The sequence below is a fragment of the Excalfactoria chinensis genome, chromosome 6 (genome assembly GCF_039878825.1).
Source record: "Excalfactoria chinensis isolate bCotChi1 chromosome 6, bCotChi1.hap2, whole genome shotgun sequence".
NCBI classification, from domain to species: domain Eukaryota; kingdom Metazoa; phylum Chordata; class Aves; order Galliformes; family Phasianidae; genus Excalfactoria; species Excalfactoria chinensis.
This window is the reverse complement of record NC_092830.1, coordinates 7,931,496-7,948,776: the sequence shown is the minus strand read 5'-3', so window position 1 is coordinate 7,948,776 and position 17,281 is coordinate 7,931,496. Positions and strand designations below refer to the sequence as shown.

Here is a 17,281-nt window from a genome sequence, read left to right as displayed (position 1 = left end):
TCTAAGAACGAAAAATGAAATTGAATTTCCAGACACTCTTACTTGTGATTGAAGTTAGATACACTAAAATGACCTAAGAGCTTTTGGCACCAAAAAGATGCAGCGTCCTTCCATGCTTCTGCCTGTGTGGCTTCAGTTCTGTTCATCTGATCCTGTAAGGAATTGATTCAGCTCACTAAGCTTGTAAAGAATTAATACAAGAGGAGGTGTGAATAGTTTACTTGTGTCTTACTGAGTTGAACAACTATTGTGTGTGGTAAGTTGATATGTGAATGTGGGTGGTCCGTTCCAACCCAAGCCTTTCTGTAGTTCTGTGACTTTGTTCCGAATTTTGTCTATATACATAGCCCTATTTTAAAAGTATTAAACAAAAGCCTTGTGCTTTATAAAGTGCTCTCTGTTCTCTCCAAGTTGGTAGAACTTGAAGAGGCTATCTGTCTTCTGGTCTGCATTCTCCTAAGCCAATTGACACTACTTTGGGTGATGCAGTTATCTTAACTCATTGACTTCTCCAGTTAAAATTGTAATTCCTGCTTCACAGGAGAGTGCTCCTTCTGTTTGTCTCTCGTTTTTGTCATCTAAGTGACAGCAGTCTGCAGGATAAATGAGAAAGCTGATTCACCTGTTTTCAAATCTCCTCTAATGATTTAAACTGCCAAATAGCTAGTGGTTTGTTCTGAATGTAATATTATTTAATGGAGCTCCTTGAAAGAATTTAAATGGTGAGATAAGGTGCAAGGTATTAGAGGTCAGTGTGAATTCTGAAATCTGCCTTTTGAAGTTCATCTGCATATTACAACTTTGTCGTCTTGTTGTCTGTCAGCTAATGGACTATGTATGAATATGGCTGCTGGGTGGTGGGCTTGATTCCTCCTTCCCTCAACTTCACTCAAGCCACTGCTGATCTCCATCAGTGTAACAGCAATACAAGTCAGGTCCTGTTACGCTTTTCTTGGAATCTTTTCTCAATATCACATATATTCTGCTTGTGACATGGTATGCCAGATGCCTTCACAGGTAAGAGTTATGTTTATAAGTATAAAGGCAACTTAGAAGACTCCTTGGGTTTTTGTTTCTTAGATCACATGATTCCTTTATCCTTTCTTCGGTATATACTTATTTTATATAATTTTTTTCCTCCCTCCTTGTTTATTAATGCACTAATTTGAATGTCTCAAACTCAGAAATAATTACTGTTACTTTTTGATGAAAAAAGTTTTTATTTTCTATTTTTTCAGCATTATTTCTTACTGTTACTGTATTCATTTTTTATTAAGGTAAATGTATGCATGAACTATTGCACTGCAGAAATAATTCTTTTTTTAAAATATTTTTACATCCTTATCATCCTTTCCTGTTCCCTAGTGCTTAATCATGTTAGGTTAATCATAAAGGACAGAACAATATTAAACAACAAAAAATCCCCCATTCCATGTTTTTAATTGTCTAAAGCTGTGGTCCTTTCTGTACACACAGCATGAATGTAGGCAGAGGAATAGTTTACATCTTTGACTTCTGGAATTCTCTGAAGCTTTTAAACTGCATTAGCCTCCTGTTGCTAGCAAGCACTTCAACTTCCATCAGTTAAGTTCCAGAGCAATCTGAGATGAGGGGAGAGTAGAATATGGGTCTTAAGTAGATTTATGTGGAAGTACCAATGTTGATGAATAAACATATCAAAAATGCAAGATTTTAGATTTTCAGAAATTTTCTTGTAAATCTCTAATGTCATTTGAAAGTGACAGGTTGAGTATAACCCTGTACTAAGTCTACCTAGCTTAAGCTTGGTTTGATGGGCTGCTGCGTTAGGACCAGTTACCACTTGCTCTTCCTGTTATTCTTTTATTCTGAATTACTGGATTTGTCAAAGTCTCCAGAGAAACAAATAGGAAAAATAGTTAAGCACAAGCTGTTAAAAAAATAAATAAATAAATAAAATTGGAAGCGATTGCACTGTTATTACATCAGGAAGAAAAATGCCGAGCAAATAAGAGGAGAAACTGATTTTGGTTTGGCACAAATGTAGAGAGCATACAAGACAAAACTGCGGAGTGACAACAAAATGTTTTGTACTTGGATAGAAACATGATGTTGTTGGGTAAACAAGGCTTTGCCAAATACACGGAGTGGGGCATTAAAACAACAAAACAAAATATAAAGAAAGTAAGATTTCAGAGAAGAGGTGGCAAAATAACTGCCCTAGGTCTCCTATTGTGAAACCAAAAAGTGAGACTGTATGTTTTTGTAGCTTCTCTGATTCTTCAACAGTCCGCAAGGGCAGTGTGTTAAACAGAACTGAACCTTTAATTACATTTTAGCAGTGTCAGGAGGTCAATAATAATTGCAATAAGAGCATTTGTGACAAATCAATTATATAACGAAAGCAATTATAACATCATTAGAAGTTTGACAACCCAATAACTTTGTAATAATTACTTCTCAGTTACTCTGAGGGAATAATTTACCACAGGAGCCGCTGTACTACAGCTGTATTCATATTAAAGGCATATTTGAATCATCGTTTGTTTGAACCTTAGCTGGATAGTTGGGCAGAGAGGAACCTAATGAGATTCAGCAAGGGCAAAGGCACTTATTTCTCTAGGGAGAAATAACTGTTGGCATCAGCACAGATTAGGGGCTGACCTTCTGGAGAGGCCCTCTGCAGAGGTAGCCTGGGGTGTGCTGGTGGACAACAGGTTGGCCATGAGCTAGCAGTGTGCCCTAGTGGCCCATAAGGCCAGTGGTATCCTAGGAAGCATTAAGAATCCATTGACCTGTGGCCAGCATGGATGTGATCCTTCCCCTCTGCTCTGCCCTGGTCATGCCACATTTTAAAATACTGTGTCCAGTTCTGGTCTTCTCAGTTCACAAGAACAGAGAGCTGCTGGAGGAAGTCCAATGGAGGACCACAGGTAGGGGCACTTATGAGGGAACCTGCCTGGCCACTTTCCTGTGTTCCCTACCCTTGGGCACCTGCTTTTAGCAGGGGATTGGATGAATTATCTCCAGAGGTCACTTCCAACCCTTATGATTCAAAGAGTGGTCAGGCACTGGAATGTCCTGTCCTGTCCGGGGAGGTGATGGAGTTGCTGTCCCTGGCAGTGTTCAAGAGTCATCTGGGTGAGGTGCTACAAGACGTGGTTAGTAGCTTAGTGGGTAGTAATGGCGATAGGAGAATAGTTGGACTAGATGATCTTGTATGTCCTTTCCAACCTTGTGATTCTGCACGATTCTGCGATTGGATTTGGAAGAGTAGTTAGAGAAATATTCCATTTCTCTAACTGGGTATTTCTGGGTCCGTGGGTTTAGAAATACAACCATAACGTGCCCTTAAAACAGAAGGATAATAAGGAGGTGTTTCTGATATGTGGTTTTGCCTGTGTGTTGGATCAGTGCTCATTTGATCCAAGGCAAGGGGAGGGCTGTGTAAGACAGGGGAACGTAAGAATAGGAGGCTGCATTTGACAGCACTTGACAAAGGTTATATCCAACACAGAACTATAAATAATTTCATTCCTTAAAATTAACTGCATTACCAGATCATATCTGAGATCCACCACTTCTCTTCAGCATGGTACACATGATAGAAACAAACTGTGAACAAGGTGAAAGCTTTTACCATTGGGTGATCTTTGCCTACAAACCTAGTGTGAGCTCATGAAAATGTTTATCTAACTGCTCTGAGTTCCAGGTCTTTTTTTCCACTGCAAATCAGACTTGGCTTTTGTTGAAATATGGTTTAAATGTGACTGGCAAATGAGACAGGACAAATTTTCTGAGTATCTTGCAATACGTGATAAGAGCTGGATGGACTTCTCCACCTTCACCTTTTCCCCTTTTTGTTAACTGAAGAGTGTTGGTGTTGCCTGTTCTTACTCTTATGGATGTTTCTTGGCAGCTAGAAAACAAGTTGTTTTAAAAATACCTAACAATTATGGAAACGAAACCTCATCACCAGATAGAAGGAGGATTATTTGAAATTATTGAAATCTGTCATGGTTATCTTAATTTTGTGATGTCTAGAATAAAAAAAATGTAATCTGTTGGCTTTTGATACATGATTTAAGCAAGCTTGCAATTCCTGTCAAGAATACAGCTTTCAGAAGCACCACCTGATACTTCTAAAGTAAAGTAGTAGTGAGTCGGGGTTATTAAAGCTTCTGATGTAAGGCATGGTGATATATCAAAAGGTATTTTTGAAAACATGTCTCAAAAATACCATGCCTTCTTACATGAAGATAAAGATTAATTTAATTCTATTTTATTTTAATATATATATTTTTTCCTGCTGTGAGTTGGATGAAACTAATTTCTGGGAACTGTGCTTGTAAAAGCAAGTAAGGGTTGTGTTTTAAGATTGTTGTGTTAATGCGGTTTGTTAGTTGTGAAATTGTCCTGGTGCAATGAAGAATGATCATTGTCTTTCAGAAAACTCTGTATTTCAGGACTATTGGCTGTCGTAAGCAAACATTTCTAGTTCTACAAATACAGTGCATTCTCTAGTAGCAAACATTTTCTAACCTACAATGATATGAATTTAAATTCAAAAAAGAGTATGAAAAATGTCTTAGTTATTTCTGAGCCTGATGAGGCAAAGCAGTGTATGTTCAATTCATAGTTTCTTATTCATTCTCACCATTACATTGGAAGTTAGACTGTGTAGCACGTACGAGATGTTTTTGCTTGTTAGACAGTTTTGTGAGCTGTTATGTTTACTTTGTAACTACTAACTTTGTTTTGGAGGGGTCCAGAATGTTGACTGTGGCCTCCTTCGGACTAGATACTTTATAGGCAAGTGGAGTAAAAAGTCAGAATAGTAATGCTAGAATTACAGTGCTGTCTTGAGAATTAAAGCAACCAATTGTAGTGTATGATTTTTACTTCAACAGTCTGTTGTGTCTTTTCACAAATGCAATTTTCTAGCTCCCATGCAGTTGATACATATAGGAATGTAGTTGATGAAGTGGGGGGATTGTGGGATGTCACTGATCCACAGAAAGAACATCCTTTTCTGTTTTTATTTATATGTATGTATTGGCACCCACCTGTATGGGAAGCATTTCAAATAAAGTGCACTAAAGAGTTGAGGCTGATTTTCTAGGAGCGCAATACAGCAAACAAGTGACAAACCTCAGGTCTCCTGCTCTCCCCCAATGATGCAGAATTCAGGAAGCATCGTGAATTTCATATCCTGCATTCAGTGTGCCAAAGTGTTTGTTTACATATAGTGCTGGTAAAGTAGACCTTGCATTGGGTTCCACTGGTGGTATTTGACATTTTGCATCTTGCTTCCTACATAACATGAGTCTCCTCATCTTCAGATTTCACAAGTTATTTTCTCCCTTCAGGTGGCTAATTGTTAAAAAATAAACATGTTAAAACCTGTAGAGCCTGTGGGAGCCTATTAAAAACTGCTCTCCTGATGAGAAATTTTTGTTTAGGCTTTCAGCTGGGATTTGTCAGTTAATCAGCTTTTAATTTCATTAATACATGACATATTGACTTTGTTTTGTTCCAGGTTCTCAGTCAACATATCAGGAAGTACCAAGTTTAATTTACCCACTTAAAATTCTAAGTTCATCAAGCTGTTATCTTTCTGAGACAAGCTTTTAATCTCATCAAGTTAGTCAAGATGCATTTTCTATAAACATACCCAGGCTGGCATTAATTACATTACCATCCTTTAATTCTTTGTTTATGAAAATATAACTGGATTATAATTTGTTTAAATTACTACACAGACTGGAGAAACATTAAAAAAAAAAATTAAAAAAATTCCTCTCTGGTGATGGTTTTTCAGTCTGGTTTCAGAATGATTCATATCATTTTTGTTTGTTTCTTTTGGACATCTGATTCATGTCAGAAGATGCTATAATGTTTTTAAACGTTACTAGTGCTCCTTTGCTTTGAATGGAGTACTCAGTTTTGAGTAGGATTGGCAATAAGCATGTGCTTACTAATCAGTGGAAAATGTCTCTTCCTGGCTCAGCTGAGTTCTTTGCATTTCTTACAGGTTGTAGAAAGATGTTCACAGAAGTTTGAGGCTATGACCAGAAGTGGCACAAGCTCTGAGGGTGAGAGGCATATCTTTTCTGTTTTGTTACTCTAGACACAAAATGTTTGTTATGACAACAATAGATGCATGGTTTAATGATGGTAATGTTAACTCAAGAGTCTTTATCTGTTTTATGGAGTTCTTTGACAGGAACTTTGAACTGGATAAACTTCATTCCTTGGAATTTATCCTTATTTGTAGCATTGAATGAATTCAAATCAAAACGTAGGTTATCTGATATCTGGGTAGGTTTTTTTTTTTAATTTTATTTTATTTTATTTTATTTTTTTCCGCAGAGAAAAGTCTGTTTGAGACCTATGTGCCATGAAACAAGTAAATTATTTTACGTGTATCTATAGTATCAGAACATAACTTTTCACATGAAGCATATGTTAAAAGTATGGTGACTTTTTTTATTATAAGCACAGCTTGGATGAAAAACTAAATTGAAAGCCAGTGGAAAGGAAGTAATTGAATACTTAAAGCAGTGTGCAGATTTTGAAGATATTTAGGCAAGTAAAGTTGTGTTCTCTTGGCTCTTATATATGAAATTAATGGAAAGAGTCTGGATGCTTTTTTAACATGCTTTCAGGAAATGTTTTGTTTTGAAGGCTCCTAAGTCAAACATTAGTATACTCCTAAAAGGTAAGTTAGGTATCATATTACTGGGCATTCACATTAACTAAAATAGGAAGTGAATCATGTTCATTGTTGTTGCATGAATATCACTTTGCAGAAAAGTATTGTGGACATCCTGCTTTCAGTAGGAGCTGTAGACTTTGGTCATATTTCCACAGTGCTTCTCGTGGATGCTTTTTTTCCCCCTTTCAGTGTTCCCCCCCCCCCCCCCGTCCCCTTTCCCTTTGCAACACATGGAAGACATTTATTTTCTGAATTTTTCTGAAACATTCGACTACTCATGCTAATGCCTCTATTTTGAAATCTCTCCCTCTGGCTGGAGAGGATCTGTTTCACTTAGGATATTTCTGTTAAACATCGCTGAAGACTGAAAAATAGCTTGCAGCAAAGGGCTCCTGTTCATCATGCCACACATCCTGTTGTAGCACTGTGCTAAAAATGCTGAGGGAGAAGCTGCAGTATAGCACATAACACTGAATTGCATCTTAAGGGGAGGTTTTTACCCTACTTTGTTTGCCTAGAGATTAAAAGCCGCATGTAGCACCTGTTCTTTATTGTCTAATTTCTGATGTGTTAACATGAGGCATGTGAGGTTGTGTTGTAGCTGTTCAGTTGTATATAGTTTTGTACAGCTGAAATAATTGTATTATTTTAATGATTCTACATTTTGATTTTATTGCTAGACCATGTTTCATCCTGTCTTTGTAATGACTGTGGACTTATTTACTGCTCTGTGATTGGATTTCAGGAGACAGTGAGACAAGGAAGCAAGGAAAACTATTGCAAAAATAAAAATGTTTTGAATTAGGTGAAAACTGTAGTATGTGAGGGGCTTTTAAAGTAAGATTCAGTAATTAACTCTTCATGGACTTTTTTAAACTGCAAAACTGCAGTATGTATTAGCATTAATTAACCTCATATTTCTCTGCTCCCTCCAGTGTAAGATTGCCTTCTCTTCAGTGCTGTTAATACTAACATCTTGGTCAGATGTGTTTGCTTGCAATGGGGACAGTTTCTACCATTTTCTGAAGAGATAGCAGGATTTTTCCTACTGATATAATTTTTTTTTGGTTTTTTTTTTTTTTTTAAGTTAAAAAAAGCTATTTCTATTTCTTACTCTAAAATTCATTCTATTTAAGCCTGATTAAGCAGTACAATCTTTCTGCCTTTAAAATCCTTTCCCATTTCTTTTCTGTTCAAGAGAAGATTTAAGTGATCCTTCATGAGGGCAGGGTAAGCTTCTCAGAGCCTAGGTAGAACAATGGAAAGATATAAGGGATCTCTAGAAGCCCTTGTGTTTATCTCTGCATGCAGATGGAAGCAAGCTTAGAACATGTTGCCCAGTGAAGTCACCATTCACCTTTAAAGACTGTGATTTAGTGGCCCTGTTTGGTTTTGTGTTTATTTTTGCTTTTAGACAGTGACTTTGTTGCAAGTAAGATCACTTGGGAAGAGTAATTAGAATTTAGACATGGGAAGTAATGAATTTAATGTCCAGCTCACAATACTTAATAAGAGCCTGATTGAGTTGTGCTGTCTCATCTGCTATGCTAAACAGGGTAACCTTGTGCTATATTTTCTGTTCATCTGTTCTTTCATCACTTCTGGAGTCCTAAAGTTGATGGATGAGTCTTGGCTAGGTTAGGGAATTGCAAAGAGCCCTCCACATTCAAAATTGTCACTGAGAGGTGTCCCTGATGTACAGTATGCTCCCTGCATTTTAGGTTCTGTTGGAGCTCTTTTATGCGCTTTCTGTAGCCATTTATCTGTTTGTTCTTTACTAGTCAGTAATTTTATGCTGCATCCAAATGTTATGATGTATAGTACGCTACTGGAAAATACTTGAAATGGAATATTCTAAGATGTACCAAAGAGTACTTAGGTCATGTAATTCATGTGCAAAGGGATTGACAAAGGTTAGTTGTATATTACCTGCTTTATTCAGACCATATGTACTGCCTTTGAGGGGAGCTGAAAGCTGGCCACTGGTGACTAGGTTGAACAGGCCCCTTTTCTCTTTAGTTCAAAGAGTACAGTTCTGCTGGAGAGATGTGCACCAGCAATTTGAACTACTGAAAGAAATCTCCTATTGATACTGATTTGTTTGCCCTACTTTATGTACCTTTCTAATTTCTGTAGTAATTATTACACATTCTCCTTTTTTAATGGGTGGGTTTAAAAGCTTATAGCAGTGTCCTATGCAGTGTATGTGCTGTATTCCTTTAACTAAGAAAAGCACAGATTTCACACTGGGAGTTGAAAGAGTGTTTGTTGTTCCTATTAAGGGCTTAAAGTATGTTATTTACAGCTGGATGTTATAATGTAATTAATAGGAGGTAGCCAGAGAGCACTCTTTGACGAACTGATTTAAGGCAATTGAGCGGCAGACAACCTTAGCTAAAAATGTCAATTTACAAATGTGGTTTGGGTCAATAGCAGCAGTATCAATTGCTTCCAGAAATCAGGTCACTGGACTTCATTCAGTGTGGTAATTTAGGCTAGTTTATGTCAAGACAACAGGTTCTTTCTTTCTTTCTTTCTTTCTTTCTTTCTTTCTTTCTTTCTTTCTTTCTTTCTTTCTTTCTTTCTTTCTTTCTTTCTTTCTTTCTTTCTTTCTTTCTTTCTTTCTTTCTTTCTTTCTTTCTTTCTTTCTTTCTTTCTTTCTTTCTTTCTTTCTTTCTTTCTTTCTTTCTTTCTTTCTTTCTTTCTTATCACTTATTCATTTAGAATCTTTCAGTCTTCAAAAATTTTTGATGAGTGAGTAATTCAGTCTTGTATGTGAAAGTGCTGAAGAAATGCTAAATTCATCGGTTAGCAGTGTGACTTCACAATTCTCTGCTATGCCAATACATCTTCTATTTGTTTGCAGTAAAATCTACAGATTCAAAATAGCTTTGGGACAAAGGAGATGTTACAGCTAATCTGAAAACAGAGTTTATTCTCGTCTTGTGTTATGAATTACAAAAATCCATAGAGCATGCAGTGGGCAAGAGAGACAAAATAAATTACACCGTTGTCATTAAAACTTAAGAATATTCCAGATGTATTTGGAGAAAGAAATCCTAGTAGTATCCATTTCGTTTTTCATCTTGCATGCTTTTTAGTATTTTTAATATGATACCATAAGTTTTCTTATCTGCTTAATGCTATTACATGTGAACAGCAATTTTCACCTTAGAGCTAATAATTCATTACCATGAATTATTCATAACTGACTGAGAAGAGATAGAGATAAAAGTTCAGCCAAAGGTGAGAGGACATGTGGCCGATCAGGAAGGGAAGAAGAGAGGAGCCTCTGTTCCTAGTCTGCTCTGTGACCTTGGGCAAGTAACTTAATCACCAGCTTTCTCCATTATTCCTCCTATCAGATGCTTCTCTTGGCTCTTTAACCTCTGAGCTGCTTGAAGCAAGGATTGTATCATGCTGTTTACATGCAGTGTGCTGGGGCCCTAATCTCAGTTGAGGCTTCTGTGTATTACTGCAAAACATGGAGAACCAGCACAATTTGTGTGTATGTGTGGGAGGAAGATTTGTAAGATGAAAAAAAGTAAAATAGAACAGTTGCAGTGGTAGCTTATCGCTTATCCTGGGAGTGCATATAGCTAGAATGACACAGGAAAATTAATGCCCGTTGTACTTGCTTTAGACTGTGACATTAATGGACTTGCTAAAATTGTAATAATATATGTCTTTTAAGGAGTCATTCTGGCAGTCTGACAAACCACCATTTAGCTCTAACAATCAGTTTGATCCCCATCCTGAGCCATAGACTTGATTGCTTCTCGAAGACTGAAGTTGAGAAAGTGTCGGGTTAGAATAAATTAAGAAATTCAACTACAGAGAGACAGAACGAAGTGATGAGAGGTTACTGTTTCCACGCTTCTTGCTGACCGGGCTTGCACCATCCTTTCTGCCATCTCCTTTTCTTTAAATCTTAGTCTTGCATATTATATTTGTCACAGTAATAATTTGAGCTTGTCCACCTCCCACACAGAGATGTTTGCTTCTTCCCCACTTAATGCACTGCATAGAATTATTCTCCCCAACTAATCTGTTAGCTTGTTCATTATCCAATGTCTGACAGGAATGTGGCTGTTAAACACATGGGAGTAAAATTTTTGGAATTTACATGTTTAGTCTTCTGCTCAGCGAGAGCTATTAAAATTTGTGATGCTCTTTCAAAATAGGGGCTTTTTTAGTCTTCTGGTGAGAATTGTTAAGAAGCAATTAATTATTACAATCTGTATGATATTCTTTTTTTTTTTTTTTTTTTTTTTTTTTTTTTTTTTTTTAATAACACAGATATAGATCTCCCACCTTATCTGCCTGCTGTGTGGTATTTTAACCTGTACTCTTTGTGTATAAACTACAAGCACCTTAGGGTTCAGGCTGTTTTTCCACTTCTCTTTGAATAGTGACAAAGCACACCTAGCGCATTTGTTCTTTACTCAGATGTTTCCATTGATGCTTAAAATCTTGCAAAAGTGTTTGTATACAAAACGTGAGAATTGCTTATTCCAAACTTTGTGTGAGGTAAAAGATAGTGCATCTATCTTGAATTAATGATTTATTCTGTGGATGAAGACATGGTTTTCTTAGAAGTGGACTTAGTAGTAGCAAACTGGAATAGTATGTTTGGATGAGGAGGGAGGTTTTATGAAAAATAATGTCATTTTCAGTCAAGCAGTCAGCTTAACTCTTGTAAGATGGCAGTGATTCATATTTCTGTGGAGATAGGATCATACAAAGTTGGAAGTCTAACTTTTAAGTTTTTAATGTTTGAAGTTATAATGTTCAAACTGAATACAAGGATACATTTAAGATTCTACAGTGCAGTGTTCCACTGCTCTTGCATATCCATTGGAGGACATAGTTTATTACACACCAGTTCCCTACCATTTCTGCAGAACTACTAGGACAGTGCTTTTTGTGTGAATAAGGTTTATTGATGCAATTCCTTCATATGCCCTGGATACCAGTTCCTACAAGATGAACTCTTACTCAGTTGCTTCCTGCAAACTGAGTTGGAAGAGAGACTTCTAACAGTCTGTCTGTGCTGCCGTCACATTATTTACACTCTTTGGAAAATATAAGTGAGGAATAGAAGAGTTAATGGAGAAAGGGCAATTTGTGTAACTTCTATTATGAGATGCAACTAAAGATATATTTCATTTCTTTAAGGATATTTATTCAAATTATGCTTTTTAACTTATCTGTCTTTATGGTGGGATTAAAAGAGTATTAGAACCTGTTAGAAATCTAATGTATTATCAAAAAAACATTTGAACTGAACTCTTTCTACCTGTGAAATATTCCCTTCTCTGATACCATTTACAGAATGTTTTTGAACTGTAATGACAGGAAGGGAATTTGTCTCCTTTAGAAACTGTTCACTAGATTAGAGTGGTGGGGGTGGTTATTTCCAAATCTGTGTGGAAGTGAACTATGTTTGGTAACTCCTGCAAACAGAAAGTGTGGAGGTGAGAGAAGACTTCTCACTTAAATTGGAATGAGACTGCTGGCGTTACAGAGACTATTTAGAATGAAAAAACATTGTGTAAAATACAGGAATAATGCATTATTCCTTCAGGCTTGCCAGATTTCCCTGTAGTTGCTTATCCTATATTTATAGCATCTATTACAGTAACTAAAATGAACTAATACTGAATGAAGACGTAAAAGTCCTAAGTCCTCGTAACGCATATTCCTTTTCACTTGAAGTTTTTTTTTTTTCCCTCAGGCTGAATATTGTTGAACTTTATTTATAATTTTTTAATAAATAGTAGTTGAAGTTGTCATTCAAGCTGTCAGTCTTGTTGCTCAGGAAGAACTGTCTTTACATATTGAGCAGTTAGGTATTCTGAAATATATGTTTGCCAAATTGCAACTTTGTGATACAAGTTCAGATTCAGGCTAAGTTTGTGTATAACATACAGAAACTCTTACCAACAAATTTGATACTGTTATAAGAGTTAGATACCCACAACACACTTTAGTTGTAAATTCCCATTCGTCACTTTCACTGATAAATTCCTGAAAGTTCTGGAAAAATTCTGGCAAATTTCTCTGTCTTTGTGCTCAAATCCTGGGGCATCAGCATGTAAGCTCTGCTCTGGGCTAAGTTAAATGCAGTTTTCACACAGGAAGAAGTGGGATTTTGGAATGGAGAATGTTCAGGGTGGGAGATTACTTTTGCTTCTGGTGTATGAAAACTTGAGGTTTTGTATTCGTAAGCATTTTGTTGGAGTGTTCTCATGGTTTTGTAATGACAGTGAAATCTCCAGTATGTTTGTAGATGGTGTGGTGTAACAGACCCAACTGAAAATGCTCCTGTGGAAGTGCTGTATCATGCTGCAGTGGTGTTTCCATTACTTTTGAGCACTGTGGTGGTACACTTTTTCATGTTCAGTGCTGGAAAATTGGTCACTGCACACTTACATTTAAGCACTGTGACCAAGATGTTTTCTCTAACTCATTTATTTCCAGCTTGATCATGTAACTAGTTCAGGAAGCTCAGGTTAAGAAATTTCTGAGAATGGATCAATAAGGTTGAATACTCGTAAGAATTTTCTGATAAATATTTTCAAACAGCAGTAAGAGGTGTGTTGCTAAGGACCTACCAAATGGAACCCATGGTGATGAAGGAATGTCTGCATTCACTTTGATGTGGCACATATTCCAGTGTATTGGACCTGATAGGAATACAAAGATTAAAACTGCATTCATTTGCAATTTGGCATTTTACAGTTAGCCTTTCATGTAAACCTGAGAAAACAAAGCCATGGTGGAGATCTGGCTCTATTCTCCTTAGCATATGCTAATATCTTTTTCTCGATGTAATCTTCTACCTTGCCTAAATAAACTTTTAAATGCATGTTTTCCTCAAGATGCTCATAGAAGTTTACGTTAGTCTGCAAAGTTCAGCAATTCCCAGACAAATAATACCAGAAGTCACTATGAATTGTGTTATCATAAAGGCTAGAATTACTTATTTCCTTTTACAATTTAAAATGTAGCGCAAGACACTCCAGGGTAGAAATAACATTTCCAGCTGGCCTGATTTGTGTTACTAAAAGTAACAACAGCAAAAAAAATTATTGCCTGTTATAGTTTGAAGTCAAATATGTACCTTATTACTAGGGCAATCAGAATGCATTTCATTGCAGTGCCCACCAGGGAAAAAAAGTGGAGGTTGAAGTGAGAACTCACCTTATTGCAGATCATTCTGGATTGTAAAGATTTGGTAATGAAAGTTAGACTTGAAAATTCATTGGAAATGTCTCTGTTAAAAGCTGTCATTATGGAGACTGATCAGATGGTGCAACTTCTCAATTAGTCTTGTAAGATTTCTGCTCGTTTTGACCTTCTGAATTCACTCTCCTGTTCTGTTGTCTCTCTGAGCAGCTCAACTCTCTCTTGCTAAAATATACAAAAATATAAGTCAGCCAAAAGCAGTATGCTTACAGCATTTGTTCTGTGTGTCATGGTGTCCAGATTGGTGGATTTGTGGTTATACCCATGACACAGAGGCAGTGATGCTTTGCATCATATTGTGGTGTGTAGCCAGAGAAGTCTCTGCAGAACTGTGGCTGCCATGTTGCATGTCTCTCTATACCATGGCATGCAAGGAGAAGCACACGCTGGAGATCAGTGCACCTTGGCAGAGAGATGCAGCAGTTCGACTTCCACAAAGGTTTTCTTTGGTTTGCAAGTCTGAGAAGTCTTAATAAATTTGCTGCCTGAATTGGTTAATGCCGTTAACTTCATCTGACTCTGCAATATCATTAAAGTGATAGAAGATTGAATAGAAAGATATTGATAGATATCTATTGCATCCAAACTGTTTTAAGAGGAGTCTTCCTCATCATTACAGAATGGAATGAAAATCCAAGTATACCTTAATTTGCTTTGTTAAGGTATCCTCACATAAAGTAGTGGATACTAACGTTCGGTGTGTGGATTTCTCAGTGTATAAAACTCACTGATTCCTTTGTAAAATGACATTAATTTGTTTCAAAGTGCCATAGGTTGCTTATAGTTTACGTAGATGAGAAGAAAAAGAAAGAACTGGAGGTACAACTCACTAACCATTAATGTTGTAGTGGTAAAATAAGATATGGGTACATTTCTCTTTGTGAAGAAAATGTAAATTCTGTTTTTGCCAAATTAGAATTGGGTGCCTGTTAGCTGTAGCCACGATGATTTGCAGGGACAATTTTTTATGCAGAATTTTGAAAGCGTTTTGCTTATACTGAATTTCCCGGGTGAAAAGGAAAGTAATGTGTTCAGTATTGAGAACAAGTTTTTCTTCTTACGTTTTGCATTGACCAAGGTAAGCTGGTTGTTTGCTATATCTGAATTGGCTCAGGTTTTGGTTTTATTTTTTTTTTAAAGAAATATTCTATGTTATCAGACTTAAATTTTCAATGTTTCTAACTAATATTCCTGCTAGGTTTTTTAAAAAAATCTTCCTTTCTTTAGGAGATGGTCTACTCGAGACGTATGTCTGGCTTTTGCAGGCATAGCAGTTGGTCAAGTGAAAGAAATTCTACAGAAGACTTTGCCTGCCTTTCCTCTTACACATCCTTTGTAAGACATACTGCACAAATGGTAACATTTTTGGTGCTGTTGCTGTTAGAATCACTGTACAAACCAGCCATGCAATTGGTTAGCAATCCTTCAGTAAAACTGAAAATCTGCAACGGGATTGCTTGAATCCCATTCAAGGATGCTGAACGAATCTCTGTTATTTTAAGTTGTTCCATTGATGAAACATTTTTTGAGCCATGCTCATCTATTGAGCACCACCTTGACCCAGAGAAAATTTCCTGACATCATCTTTCAGGTCTATTTCTTCGTATCTGTCTGACATGGGGGCTCTTTATGTCCCTGAAGTGAAGCAGGCTGTATCTTTTAAAGAAATGTAGGGAATGACTTCTGTAGTGGGTATTTCCAGAATAACAGCAGGGTTTGACTTTGTTACGTTTCCTTAACCTTAATTAGCTAGCTTAGCTGTGTGGGGTTGTATGTAGCAAAAGCAGAAGAGACAACAAATGTGATTTTAGCCTAAGGCTAACAGTGTTTTGGAAGAAGATCTTGAGGTGCAGTAAATCACTCTAGGTGGTGACAGTATTGCAATGAAGAGGATAGTGTGTCTCAAGCTAGTATTATATCAGGGTCTTTCTTTCTGAGTTGTCACAGTCCCATACAGTATCCATGAGTTGGCTGTAAAATTGGGCTTGACTTCTCAAATTCCAAAAAGTGTCTGCTATTTTTTCATTTCAAATTCAGAGATCTAAATAAGGGGAATTGAGGGGAAAATTAATACGGAATGAGGCAATATTTCCAGTCTGCATTTAACTCTAGATTGGCCACCATAAGCTACACTCCCCCACATTCCTAATTCCCAAAAGCAGCTATGCAAGCTCATTGTTTAAGAGGACTTCAGATGCCAAGAATGTGCTATCTGCATTTGCCAGAAATGTAGATTCATTTTTGCCTCTTCTCACTGGAGTTCCTGAAGCAGTGGAACCAGCTGCACTTATGGAACAACTGATAGCAGAAGGATATATCTAAGGTATGTCTTATTGCCAGCTGTTCTTACTGAAAGAATGTTTCAGTGTTGTTACCTGCTGCTCGGCACCCCCTGTCTCCTGCCTGTGCTTCTTCGGGATAGCTTAACCCATTGCTTCTGAGAGTACCTGAATGTGGGGTTCTATTGAGTAAATAATGGTTTCTTGTAGAACATGCCCTGAAAATGGCAAGGATGGCATCCCAGTCTGCGTAACTAGACAATTAAACTGAGTAGAAGTTTGTTCTTACTGTGATGAAATAGAAGGCTGGTGAAATGTTCCTACTGTTAGCTTGTTAGTTATCTTCCATTGCTTGTGAAAGTTCACATAAACTTGTGTATGTGCCAGGTGAATGATAGCAGTACCCTGTGTCACCCAAAGAGGTTGTGAATGCCCCATTTCTGGAGGTGTTCAAGGTCAGACTGGATGGGGCTGTGGACAGCCTGGTCTACTGTTAAATGTGGAGACTGGCAGCCCTGCATGTGGCAGGGGGGTTGGAGCTTGGTGGTCCTTGAGATCCCTTCCAACCCAGGGCATTCTATGATTCTGTGTTACCCTGTGTCATTTCAAAAGTAGGAAAGAATTGCAATGTGGTGAGTTTATTCTGTTGATGACAGTGGTGGAGAACAGTAACTGTGAATGGTCTTTCAGTAAAGAGATGTAAGGAGCTCTGCTAGAGCATGGAGATCTATAAGGAATCTAAAAAAAGAGAAAAACTCTGAAAGAAGGTTGACAAGATAAAACTGTGGCTGAGTGCAGTTCTTATCTTAAAATAGCTAACAGTCTGTCTGATGAATTTTGATTGCAATGCATTGGAGAAATAAGTGCTTCTTTTGAAAAAGGAACTGATGCTGGTAGTTGTCATGCCCAAAATGAGTGGTATATTCTCTTGGGATTGTGGTGGAAAGAGCATTAACATAAAATCCAAAGTTTTATTTAAAGTTATTTATTGATCTGCTGTCATGAAACAAATATAATTCACAGTTCAACTCCCATATATGGATTCTAACTAATC

At 37.1% G+C, this 17,281-nt stretch overlaps 1 protein-coding gene across 7 annotated transcripts in view; it reads left to right on the top strand.

Moving 5' to 3' along the window:
* LOC140253806 (protein FAM13A-like) overlaps positions 1-17,281 on the top strand; it is a 205,333-nt gene that overhangs the window by 19,274 nt on the left and 168,778 nt on the right. For all 7 annotated transcript variants that reach the window (XR_011904005.1, XR_011904006.1, XR_011904008.1 and 4 more), the window contains exon 2: positions 6,014-6,074. The gene's annotated coding sequence lies outside the window, so the exon portion shown is untranslated. The remainder of the gene's footprint in view (positions 1-6,013; positions 6,075-17,281) is intronic.